Genomic DNA, 12857 nt, shown 5'->3' with positions numbered 1-12857 from the left:
AAAACTTGTTATAAACAGTAGACATTTATTGCTCATAGTTCTGGAGGCTGAAAATTCTGAAGTCAAGGTGCCATCCTCTTCGGTGACTAGTGAAGGCCTGTTTCTCATAGCTAGCATCTTACATGTGTCATACATAATGGAATCAGGGAAAGGGCTGTTGCTCTTCCCCTTTATTCATATAAATTGTGTGTGTGTGTGTGTGTGTGTGTGTGTGTGTGTGTGTGTGTGTGTGTGTGTGCTTGTGTATAGAGATCAGATGACAGCCTAGAGGAAAGTCATCCACCTTATTTTGAAACAGTGTCTCTCATTGGACTGAATCTCTCCTGATTACTAGGTTGGCTATCTAGCAATTCCTAAAGATTCATCTATCTCTGCCCCCTACCCTCAGCACTATGTTACAAGTATGTGCTGCTATCATACATGGCTTTGACTCTGGGTTCTGAAGCTCAAACACAGGTCCCTTTGCAAGACAAGTCCTTTACTAAGTGTATTAACACTTCTAGCCCTTAGGACTTTTTACAAGGGCTCTAATCACGTTAGTGAGGGTTCTGTCCTCAAGGTGTAACACCTCCCAAGAGATGCCCCCATCAATGCCATCCTCATTGAGAAATAAGTGTCAAAATATAAATTGTGGGATGCATATATATTCAGAACACAGGATTCAATTTCTAGTCCACCCAAATCAGTATCTTTTTTATATACCAAATACATCAATTTCATCCCAGTAGCTCCAAATGTTCAATTGCTCAGAAAAAAATTTTAAAGATCTAAAACTAGAGTCTTTACTACGTATAGAAACCAGATATGGAAGACACTCATCGTATGAGGCAATATTTTCTCTAGCTGTGACCACATATGGTCAAACAAATTACATACTTCCAAACCATAATGGTAGGGAAAGCATATGCTAGATGTCCTCATTTCACAAAAGAGATATAGAAAAGAATAAAGGTCTAAATGGTTCAGAGTAAACCCAAAACTTAACAAGGCAAGCAATAATACATTTGTTTATGCCTGTATTTATATATTTGTTTGCTTTGTAGTGCTAGGGATGGAACCCTGGGCCCCATACATGCTAGGGCTGTATCCCTTCCACAGCTTTGAATCTTTGAGACTTTTTGTCTCACTATTAGAGTATTTTTTCTCCAAGGCCCTTGGACAGCATGCTCTTATAATTTCGGTGGATACAATTCATCCAATAGTTCTTATGCATTACAGTCATATGCTCACAGATTATACACATGCCTGGAATTGCACACTGGTGGCTATACCAGTCTGGTGTCTCAGAGATAGGCCTGCCACCACCTCTGTGGGGCATGTACATCTTGCCATACTGAGGGTTCTACATGGTACCATTACTTGTATATTAGTTCTCTGCATGAGCTCCATAGCTCCCCAGTATATCCCATGAATTCTGAGGGATGATACCTATGCCCCCACAGCTTAGACATGCTTGTATAACAAAGGAGAAGCACCAAGCAGATTTTACCTAAGGAAATAATTTGAACCCTCCCAGACTGGCCTAAGACATCCTTTGGATCATAGCAAGGATGGCCAGGAATAGTTGCATTAGAATTAGTGAGTGCCCATTCTAAACTGACAGCATTCTGCATGTGACAGCTTGAAAACTCTGAAACACCACCTAGTTGGCATTTCTCTACCTTGATAAGCACACCTGGCTTCAGTGTATCCATGATGATCCTTGTTAAAAGATAAGTGGCCGTCTTTAGTGCTCTTTTCCAGACATGCCTACTCATTATTTACTATAGAGTAGCAAACAATTGTCCAGGTTTGCAAATCCTACTTCCCTTATCATTTTTATTGTCTTTGATTTGCTTCTTGCATTTTGCTATGAGCATTTAAGAAACATCATGATGCATCTTCAGCAATTTGCTCAATATTTATTCCACCAAATATATCATTGATCAGAGGCTCTACATTTCACAAAGTACTATTACAACGCATGAGTCAGTTAAGTTTTTCACCAACTTACAGCAAAGGTCACCTTCACTCTGATATCCATTTCTAGCTGACATCTAATCAGAATGTCCTTTGTTATCCACATTCCCACCAACATTCTGGTCACAAACATAATCTCTAGGCAGACTGAGACTTTCTGAATAGCTGTGGCCTTCTGAATGCTCACTGGAATCATCCTTATCTTTTCACTAATACAGTTCAGGCATTCATCAGCATGAACCCCAAATTCTCTGCCCTACCTGTTATAAAATTCATTATTATTTTAGTTTTTGTTTGTTTTAGCATTTTTTTAATCCTTAATGGTAATTTTTGTATTAATCCATTTATCCTGTTATAGTAAAATGTCTTAGATCAGATAACTTATAAACCATAGCAGTATACTGCCCACAATTTTAAAGCGTAGGAAGTGCAGAGACATTTCACTTCCATTTGCTGCATCTCTTCTCCTTTTGAAGTGTTGATTGATAACTCAAATGTCTGTTGATATTAAAGACTGACAACTATTACATCCTGTATGGTTTGGGTCAACATGACTAGGGTGGTACAGGAATAAAGAAAGAACAGGCACACAGAAAAAAGTACAGAAATCTGGAGTCATGTAGGTTGTATGTACTTTGATGGACTGGCACCAACCACAGAGCAACCTGAACCTCAATGTGTTATTATGTACAGCACAGAGGAAGGGGTTAGCTAGTTCCCGTGGGAGGTCTCTGTAGGTGAGCAGTCTCAGACTGCCCACACATGGATTCAATCAATCTGAAAGAAGCTATTCAAAGGGGTGTGATCCTATTCTCCCAAATTTTTCTTAGAAACTGGATCCAACTCACCCAAAAAGGAACAAGAAGACACTTGATAGAAATCACCATGAGACCACAGGTAAGTCTCTATTCCGGTTGCTGATTCTAAGGCAGTCATTTCTACAGACCTATAAATCAACTGCCTCCATATTACAGCTTTAAGTCATAGCAAGAAAGAAAGTCAGGAGGGGAATTATTTTTGCTTGATGTCAAATTTACTCTGATTCTTAGGAAAACAAGAAATCAGAGAAAGTCTACTTGTCTTGGAATGCTCAAATCCCTTGTTTTGGGTGATCACTGCAACCCTGACTTTAGCTTCTTGGATTGTTCCTTCATTGTTTTGACCCAGGATTCTAGTTAGAAGAATGTATTTGAAGGATGTGATTCCCAGTCTTCACCTTGGAATAGAGAAGCTTGTCCTGAACAGTTTTTACTCTCCTACCTCCTCTCAAGGCTTCATAGCATTCCAAGGAGATAAAGAGATTCCATCCCCCCAATTTTTTTCATTATTTTTCCTTAACATAATTGATTTGTTTTCTTTTAAAGTGGCCTTTGGTAATTAATTGTCATTTCTACCATATTGAAACATAGACTAAATTTAAGTGTGGCGTTAGGGGAAACACAGAGTTCAAAACAAAGCAGCCAAACAAAGTTCAAAACAAAGATGCTGGACACTTGGAGTATCTGCCTTTTTGAGTTGGAAATGATTTCTGTGGAGAGTTAAACTTGGAGGGGATTGTCTCAACAGCAGAAGAGAAAGATGTCAGGAGTCGTTTGGGGTGGCTGCCTACCACCTCCCATTGTCTGCAAGGGAAGAAAGTACAGCTAGAAATATAAAGTATTTCTCATCCCTTTGTGGTTTTGGAGGAATTGACTTAGTCATGGCTTTTACACAAAAATATTCTCTTCAAGCTCTTTGATTTCATTTTTCAGTCTAAGGTGAATTGAGATAGAACCATCAGGAGGTGGGAAACACTAAGTTGAATTAACAATTTAGTGCTGACTGCCTTTATGTCAGCTTGACACAAGTTAGAATTATTTGGGAAGAGGGAATTTCAACAGAGAAAACGCCTTGACTAGACTGGCCTGTGGGCCAAGCCTGTGGGGCATTTTCTTAACTGATGCTCACTGTAGCTGGTGTTCCTGAGTGCTATGACACAGCAGGATAAGGAGGCCAGAGGGAGCAAGTCAGTAAGCGGCACTCCTCCATGACTCCTACTTCATTTCTTGCCTCCAAGTTCCTGCCTTGAGTCCCTAACCTGTCTTCCTAGGATGAAGGACTCTGGTGCGCAAGTATAGGAGCAATAAACCCTTTCTTTCTCAAATTGATTCTGGTCATGAAATTTTATCACAGCAATATAAACCCTAACTAAGGTAGAAATTGGTACCAGGAGTGTGGGGTATTACTGTGACAGACTTGACCGTATGTTTTGGGGAAGATTGTCACGACGTTTGAATTTGGGACTGGCAAGATTATTGAGTGTTCATAACTCTGCAGGCTGTTCTGTGGGAGTGTGGAAGATAAGAATCCCTAGATCAGTGCAGAAAATAGAGGTTTGCTTTGTGAAGCTTCAGAGAGAAGCAAAGACTCAATCAGGGACGTTTGAGTGATATTTTGGATTGAGAACCACTAGTGTGAAAGCTTTGCTTTACTGGGACAACTGGACTGGTTAGGTGGGGCCAAAAAAAATCAACTGTGATTAAGAGACCAGCATCAATGAAGCCCAACCTTCTGGGAAGTATTTCCTCAGAATCAGCACACAGAAGCTGTGGTCCAGGGGGGAAGACATGAAGGCTGTATCTTGTGCTGGCACCAGAATTTTATAAGGTGTGAGAGTTTCCCAGGTGGTACAGGGTTTGAAGGCATGGAAAGTCATGGAAAGCAACTGAGGCTTGGCACTGTGAGAGTACAGAAGAGGACACTGATGTATCCAAAGCCTTAGCTGAAATTAAAATCCAGGATTTAAGAGATCACGAAGAGATGCTGAGGTTTGGTGTCCTGTAGCAGGGTTACAGTTCTTGAAGATAGCCCAGGAGAGGCTATTGATGAGTATGTAGCCCGGGTGTACTGTATATCTCAACATTTTAGAGATGCCAGTACTATAGCATGCTTACCAAAGAGAATAGCAACTTTTTATTAGAGCTGACCTGAACTTAGCAGACAAAGCATGTGTCCCACAGAGGGCACTGCAGAAGTGGCCCAGGTCCTTTGGAGGTCAGAGGATCATAAGTGGGTCCAGATGTCAAGCACTAAACTTTTTACACTGTCAGGTTTTGGCTTTGCTTTGATTTGATTGTACCTTTGCTCTGATTCTTCCCTCTTGGAGTAAGAAAGTATGTAACTTATTTTTGATTTTACAAGAGCCCACTTAAGAGACTTAGAATTTTTAAAGAGAGTTTAGAGTTTTAGAGAGTTTTGAACTTTTTTTTTTTTTTTTTTTTTTTTTTGGTTTTTTCGAGACAGGGTTTCTCTGTGTAGCTTTGCGCCTTTCCTGGAACTCACTTGGTAGCCCAGGCTGGCCTCGAACTCACAGAGATCCGCCTGGCTCTGCCTCCCGAGTGCTGGGATTAAAGGCGTGCGCCACCACCGCCCGGCGAGACTGAACTTTTAAAGTGTTTGAATTTTTAAAGACTGGAACTTTTAAAGGTTATAATGTTTTATATAGTGATATCGATGTTAATATAAGACTTGGAGATTGACAAGAAAGGAAATGTTCTAGATGAACAGTGATGAGTGATGCATTTGTGTGTCAAGCTGACAAGTTTGGGTCAATTGTGCTAGATCCTTTTATGTCAACTTGACACAATCTAGAGTCACTTGAGAAGAGGAAACCTCAGTTGAGAAAATGTATCCCCCTGTGATTGGCCTGTGGGAAAGCCTATAGGACATCAGTGGTGATTGATATGGGAGGGTCCATCTCACTGTGGATGGTTCCACCCCTAGGCTGGAGGTCCTGAGTGCTATAAGAAAGTAGGGTGAGCAAGCCACGGGTGACAGGTCATTAAGTAGTGCTCCTTTCTTAGCTTTGGTTTCATTTCTTGACTCTAGGTTCCTGCCTTGAGTTCCCAGACTGACTTCCTTTTATAATGGATGTGATATGGAACTGGAAGATGAAATAAACCATTTCTTTCACAAAGTTGCTTTTGGTCATGATGTTTTGCCATAGCAAAAGAAACTCTAACTGAGATGAACTTACAACACATCTTCAGAAAATCCAAAAATCAAGCAGCAGGTGAAGTCTGAAATGGGTGTGGGTGTGCAGCAGTCCTGCTCAGTTGTACCATCTCAACATGTACCATGTACTACACGAGATCAGCATCTCAGGCTGTAAAAGCCAGCTCAGCAGGACGGGAACAGTTTGCAGTCACCTGAATGATTTTCTTTGGAGAAATCAAGCTGATATTTGACTCCTCTCAAAAGAAGTCTTGATTCAGGAATGCAAAATCTTTTCCTCCCAGGATGTCTACCCTCGCTCTCCCACTGCTGGGGTGGCATTCTCTGTGGTTCCTTCCAGGATGTCTACCCTCGCTCACCCACTGCTGGGGTGGCATTCTCTGTGGTTTCTCCCAGGATGTCTACCCTCGCTCTCCCACTGCTGGGGTGGCATTCTCTGTGGTTCCTCCCAGGATGTCTACCCTCGCTCTCCCACTGCTGGGGTGGCATTCTCTGTGGCTGTGTGTGTCTGAACCCTCTTACTGTTTGTTGACACTCCTCTGAAGTGTCACCCTTCCTCAGCCATCCATTTGAAATCACTCTTCTTCCTTTACCCCCAGTAGGTTTCATTCTACTTCTACTTTCATAGTGTATAACACAATAATTATCAATCTTGCTAATTTATTTGGTTATAATTATATATTTCTTCTAGCACAATTAAAACTCACTGAGGTCAAGGCAGGCCTACTTTATTCATCTCTGCATTCTTAACCGTCCTTTACATGGATGGTAAATACCAGGAATAGCTCTAAGCACTTTCTTCACTTTTTGAGGTCTGTGGAGTAACTTAGCCTAGTCTATGCCCCTGTCTCCATAACAGTCATCTTGTTAAACTTTTACACTGTGCATTGTATGCTACAGAGGACACAGCTAAGCCGTGGGGTTCGGGTAGGTTGTTCAGGGCAGGATGAGTAAAGACAGGCACACAATTAATGCACAGATCAGAACAGAAGATCCATGCTCCCTGGGCGCTGAATGCAAGCTTGACTCCCTGCTGCTATTCCAGCGGCCCTGTTGCTGTGGTATTAGCCACAGATATGGAGGTGCATTTTTCCCTCAAAAAGATAGAGTCATAAACAGATATAAAAGCAGAGTTAAGAAGGAGTATCTACCTAGTATAGAATGACACTTAAAATATCAAGGGAAAATTCTAAATTCCAAGACCTTACAAAAACATGAATTCTCTCTGTTACCTCTTGATGGACAACGGTAAGTCTTGGGTGTTTTAGAAAACAAATAGTAAAGAGAAGGGTTTGAGAATCCTAGAAACCAAGGAAAAACGTTTTGACGAATATAGATTTCTTTTTTTACTCAGATGTTTCAGACCTAGAGTTGGCAAAGAACATTACATGGGCCTTATTCTCTGGCCAAAGGGGAAAAAAGGAAAGTCTAGTCAAACAGAGATCTCTTAAAAAATAGAGAGAAATCAAACAGGTTATAAAGCTAATTGTTTTTATAATTCTAGTTCTATCATATTTTGCTTTTTGGGGGGTTGGTGATAGATAAGTGCATAAACTATGTTTGGTACTGAAAGTGTAAAATTTAATATGAAGCTTCATAGCTTCCATTTTGAATGTCAGTTCTATCTGGATGTAAGTTCATTAAATTATATAGACTTTGGATATCGATAATTTAGTGTGTGATTTTTTTTATTTGATTGCAGGTTTTTATAATAAAGTTTATTAAGAAAATAGCGAACCGGGCGGTGGTGGAGCACGCCTTTAATTCCAGCACTGGGGAGGCAGAGGCAGGTGGATCTCTGTGAGTTAGAGGCCAGCCTGGGCTACAGAGTGAGTTCCAGGAAAGGCTCAAAGCTACACAGAGAAATCTTGTCTTGAAAAACCAAAAAAAAAAAGGCAAAAAAAAATAGCAACAGTATTGCAGTCAAACACCAGAAAACATTAAAACAAAACAAAAAGCTATTGCCTGCCCTGGCTTCTGTCTGGAAATAAGATCTGGAGTCTCATAACATAATATCAAAAAAATGTCAGCTGTCAATTAAAAGAAACAGTTGTCATATCAAAGCAGAAATATCTCCAAGTAAGCAAAAAAAGTTCATCAAATGATGACAATATAGGAATGTCAGAAACGTTTTAATAATGTGGCCATGGTTTAAATCAATCCTTATAAGATTGTTTCAGTGAGCAGTTATGAATAAGTAAAAATAAATAGCACATCTGAACAAAGAAGTAGAAAACCTCACCGAGGAAACAATGGATATAAGATAGTGAAATACATGTCTTATAACTGAAAAATACGATAATGAAAATAAAAAATCAAGTGAATAGACTGCACAGTAGGAAAAATGACAGGTGGGACCACTGCAGGAAGCAAAGGAAGAAGAGTAGGAATTATCTCAGGAGGAAACATACAGATGTAAGCAAAACAGAGTCCCAGGGACTGTGATACCACTGTGACAAAATCTCTAATGTTTGTGTTATTACTGCCTCAGAAGGAGAAATGAAAGAGTAATGCTCTCAAAAAATACAGACTTACTAGCTGAAGGTTTGCTAAATATGCTAAAATAAATACATATTCCAGACTTTTAAATTTATTTTAATTTGACACTGTTCTTGTCCACAATGCACTGTGACTGTATCCACCCCCATACCTCTTTCACACTCCTGCAGAGTCCCCTGTTCCCCGTTAGACTCCCTCCATGGCTGCACAGACGCTAGTTGCTTAGGGAGAGCACCCCACCCCCATGTCCTCAGTGGAGGATGCCTGACAAGCAGAGAGAGAGAAAGGGAAGTTTTCATATGTTCCTGCCTGAGGGTCATATGAGCTACACTCTCCAGGGACTTTGTGGAGAATAACCTCTGTGTGCTGGGAAGGAGGTGAATCCATAGCCTATGGTGAAGCTCTCCTATCCTCTTCCCAGTCCTAAGGTAGCAGGCACAGGACCCTGCTATACTCTCTTGTTCCCTCTGTCCACTCAAAACACAGCTCTCACATAAAAGAAAAGAAGAGTTTATTGCTGAGTCAAATATGGGTGACCACAGCCATGGAACATTAATTCAGATTGTCCCATGCTGCAAGTCGCAAAAATATACAAAGTAGGATTTCAGTTGATTATGACAAAGCTGATACCTGGAAGTAGCCAAGGGCCTTCCAGAGGTCAAGCTAAGGTTCAAGGAGCCTTGGTGATATTTGGCTTTTGATTATCAGCTGTTTCCTTCTATGAGTTTCTTATGTGCTATTGTAGCTTTTCCATAATTTATTGGGCACCATTCCTCATCTACTAAAGGAATATTTAGATAACCTTGTGTGCTGACAGCTATGCACAGTCAGAACCCCAGTTCAAGCCTCCCTGTAATTATTGTCATTGGCAGCATCTGGCCAGGTCCATCCCCAGACGGAGGAAAGTACCTTATCAGAGATACCTCTGTACTCTCTAAGAACAGACTTAAGTGTCCAGACTACCTGTTTGAGAAAGCCTGGTAGATGTGCCAATTAAGCTTAACTTCCTCCTTTCCCAAATCTTACCTCTAGTTCCAGATCTCCCTTTAACTATCACCAGAGGCATCTAGCTGTGCACAGGTTGCCTGGCGACCAAGCACACTTTCCCCCAGAAAAATGGCAGATAGCTTGAACAGATAGGAGCCACAGGAAAAAACAAGGTAGTTTTATTTTCTCCCATTGACCTAGCAACTTATAGATTCTTAACATTTTTTTTTTACCAATCCCGTTTAAGACTATAGTTGAGCACATAAGATCCCTCTTCTTAGATATTACCTGAATTTAGCCTTTAGTTAATTCATTTCCCCATTGGTCACTTCCCTTTGGTGTTGCAAATGATAATTAATGGTTATTGCCCCTCCATGTGATTCTTATCACCCCTCCTTTTGACCCTGGATGCCTGGCTTTGCACTGCTAAGGGAATACTGTTTGTAAGTGTATATATACCAGGACTTCCAGGGCACAAGAGGATGGAGAAGAGAAAAAAGAATAGAAGAACTAGATGGGTAAGAACTTGAGAGGAACAAACTGAGATGGGGAAGAACTAGATTGAAGGGCTAAAAGAGAGGACTAGAGGAACGAAATGGAAGATGAGGAAGAGCCAGATGGAGAAGAACAAGATGAGGAAGAACAAGATAAGAGAGAAGGAAATGGATGAAGAGCTGATTTGGGAAAGAACTAGATGGGTGAGAACCTAGAAGGAGCTATATATGAGAGCAGAATATAAGCTTGTAACTGACACAGAATAATAAAGTATGTGAACTAAGGAGTTTCATGTACATAAATTCATTTCTTTTCATCAAAGATTAATTATCAGCTGGTTGTAGATTCTTCCCAGACCCTGTGAGGGGACTGTCGAGGGGCTGAACTCCCATAGTCCCTGATAGTCCCACAAAAGATGTCCTAACATGGAAACTGTTCCGTGAGGTTTTTATTGTTACAAAGCAAAATAAAGCCATACATTGGTGGGAACTTCAGGCAGGCAGGCAGGCTCCAGGAAAGCAGAGGAATATCTTCTATAGGTTTCCAATGATTGATAGTCTTAGCATTGGAGTTGGTGGAAGCTAGTGGCCTGTAAAGTTAATACAGTCTACAGTCTAGAAGGTTATCACCTGACAGCCTCAGGGGTGTTAGTGTAGACATAGAGGTGGGCAATGAATCAATTACCAAGATGACAAAATATAGCTCAAGTTAAATTTTTTCTGCCTTTCAACCCACCAAAATCATGAAATGAACCAATCATCTTTGTAGAATCTTGTGTGTGTGTGTGTGTGTGTGTGTGTGTGTGTGTGTGTGTGTGTGTGTGTGTGTGTATGTATCTGAAAATTATAGTACATACATATCACTTTAAGTTCAGGTCACAAACATGGAATACAAAGGTGCCTGTCCCTCTGATCAGGAGTAACCTCTGCCCTGGGGTCAAGCTTATTGAATACCCCTAGTCTTGATGCCTTGAAGAGATGAACAGTGGTTGGGACTGAATTTTCAGAACTATGGATTGAGCCTGATTCTTCTCTATGCCTGTCAGCAACAGTGTGTCTTGAGGATACTGGTAAGGGCTGGAGGGTGTGTTAGGTCCAACCACTGACTCCAGAGGCCTTGGGTTCATCCCTTCTTTTCTCCTGCCATTGTGAGCCTTGGAGCAAGGGCAGATGTGAACAACAATGTCATTTTCACTGTCTTAGCAGCAAGCATGGCACACAGTATGCTAAAAGAGCTTATGGAAAGTCTCTTGATCCTTCTATGCAAGACTGGCTTCTGTGCCTAAAGAATGGTTGCCAATAGACATGCACTCATGGCATTTCTGTGTACTCCATTATCTGAAGATCAGTTCACAGAGAGGTGGTTTTGTGGCAGGGACTCATTTGAGTTTCCTGAGGAAACTGAGGAGCTCATATAATGAGCTAATGTGATGAGACCTATTTTACAGAAACAAAGTTGATGCTCAGAGAGATATCATAGAGCTATAACCCATGTTTCCTAGACTCGGGTTCCTTTCACAGCTCCTTACAACCTTTGGCACCATGGGGGTGACCACACAGCTGTGTCTTTGTGGGACAGCACTTAAGCTGTGCATGAATGATGTCTCCACTGCACCCAAGGGTACTTTGGATAGTTAGAGATCATGGTTAGCCATAGAGACCCAAGGCGAGGAGAGGGAAATGGGAGAGTAACAGAAAAGCTAGAAAAATAAGGAGGATCAGGGCAGAAGCATCCAGAAAAGAGTACTTCATCATAGCCTCTCCATGAAGATGGGAAAGCTTTGACCACAATGAGAGCCCAGGTACCACCTGCCCATAGCCAGGGTTCCATGAATTTTCTCAGCACCACATTAAGGGGATTTGGCAAGAAGATTCTAATTTAAGCATCTCATAAGTGTTCCTGAAATTCATGAGAGCTGTGGATGGGGTTATAGCTTACTGTACAGAGGGAACATCTTTTCCTGAGACACAGGTGACCCCAAAGCTGTAGGCTGGCTGTGATGCTTGGGGGTGGGTAGAAGTACACTGGGCAGTAGAGAGGCTTCAGCTCCCTGGGTTCATAGAGAGGACCTGCGCATATATGACCATCATCCAGTGGCTCTGCAATCCTCTCTAACTGCCAGTCACCACAGCTCAGTGGGCCTGACCGGGGTCTAAGGACAGAGTGTACAGAAGAAAGGGGCCTTCCAAGGCCTCTTGTCTGGCCTCACCAACTCAGGCTGCTGCCATATGGAAAAGTGAAACTGCCTGTAGTTTCCTTTTTCATACACTAGAAGAGGATGAAGGGAGGTATATATATATGTATATATATATATATATATATATATATATGTATATATATATATATACATATATATATATATGCATAATTAAGGAGCAACTAAATTTCTTTCCAAGCTAATGAATAAATAAACCCTTCACAACTTCTCCAACTGCTGTTGACGGGATAATTGGACCTAATGTCTTAATTTTAATGCTTTCACTGCATTTGACTTTTGTTAATGAGCCAGCAGCATACATTACAGAGTGTGGGTTTGTTTGTTACAGGGCGCTCACTGTGATTCCCCAAAGACTTCTTGTACTTATTTTTATTGGTGCATCACTCTGTGGGTCAAATACAGAAAAACGTGGGATTCATCCTATTGCTAGGTTTCTGGTACTGGGGTACTTTCCCTTTGTTTGTTGCTCTTGGGGAAGTATGAAGGAAACCTGGTAATTCCAATGGGATCACAGCTCTAGGGTATGGCAATGTGAGAATGGGACTCCAGGGTTTCTGGAAAATCTCTTTTACCACACTAATCCTTTGTAAGATTGATCCTATTTTCTTAGTTACTTTTTATTGTTGTTAAGAGACACAATGACCAAGTCAGCTTATAGAGCAGTTTATTGACGGCTTACAGTTTCAGAGTCTATAACCATCATGGC

At 41.2% G+C, this 12857-nt stretch overlaps 1 long non-coding RNA gene across 1 annotated transcript in view; it reads left to right on the top strand.

Annotated features, from left to right (window-relative positions):
• LOC128120903 (uncharacterized) overlaps positions 1-7575 on the top strand; it is a 62007-nt gene extending 54432 nt beyond the window's left edge. Inside the window, exons 2-3 of the long non-coding RNA XR_008221995.1 lie at positions 2790-2856; positions 5827-7575. This is a non-coding gene — a long non-coding RNA (uncharacterized LOC128120903). The remainder of the gene's footprint in view (positions 1-2789; positions 2857-5826) is intronic.
• The last annotated feature ends 5282 nt before the right edge of the window (positions 7576-12857 follow it).

This window comes from Peromyscus californicus, unplaced genomic scaffold, assembly GCF_007827085.1.
Source record: "Peromyscus californicus insignis strain IS unplaced genomic scaffold, ASM782708v3 Scaffold_11__1_contigs__length_118956290, whole genome shotgun sequence".
Lineage (NCBI taxonomy): Eukaryota > Metazoa > Chordata > Mammalia > Rodentia > Cricetidae > Peromyscus > Peromyscus californicus.
This window is presented reverse-complemented; position numbering and strand designations above follow the sequence as displayed.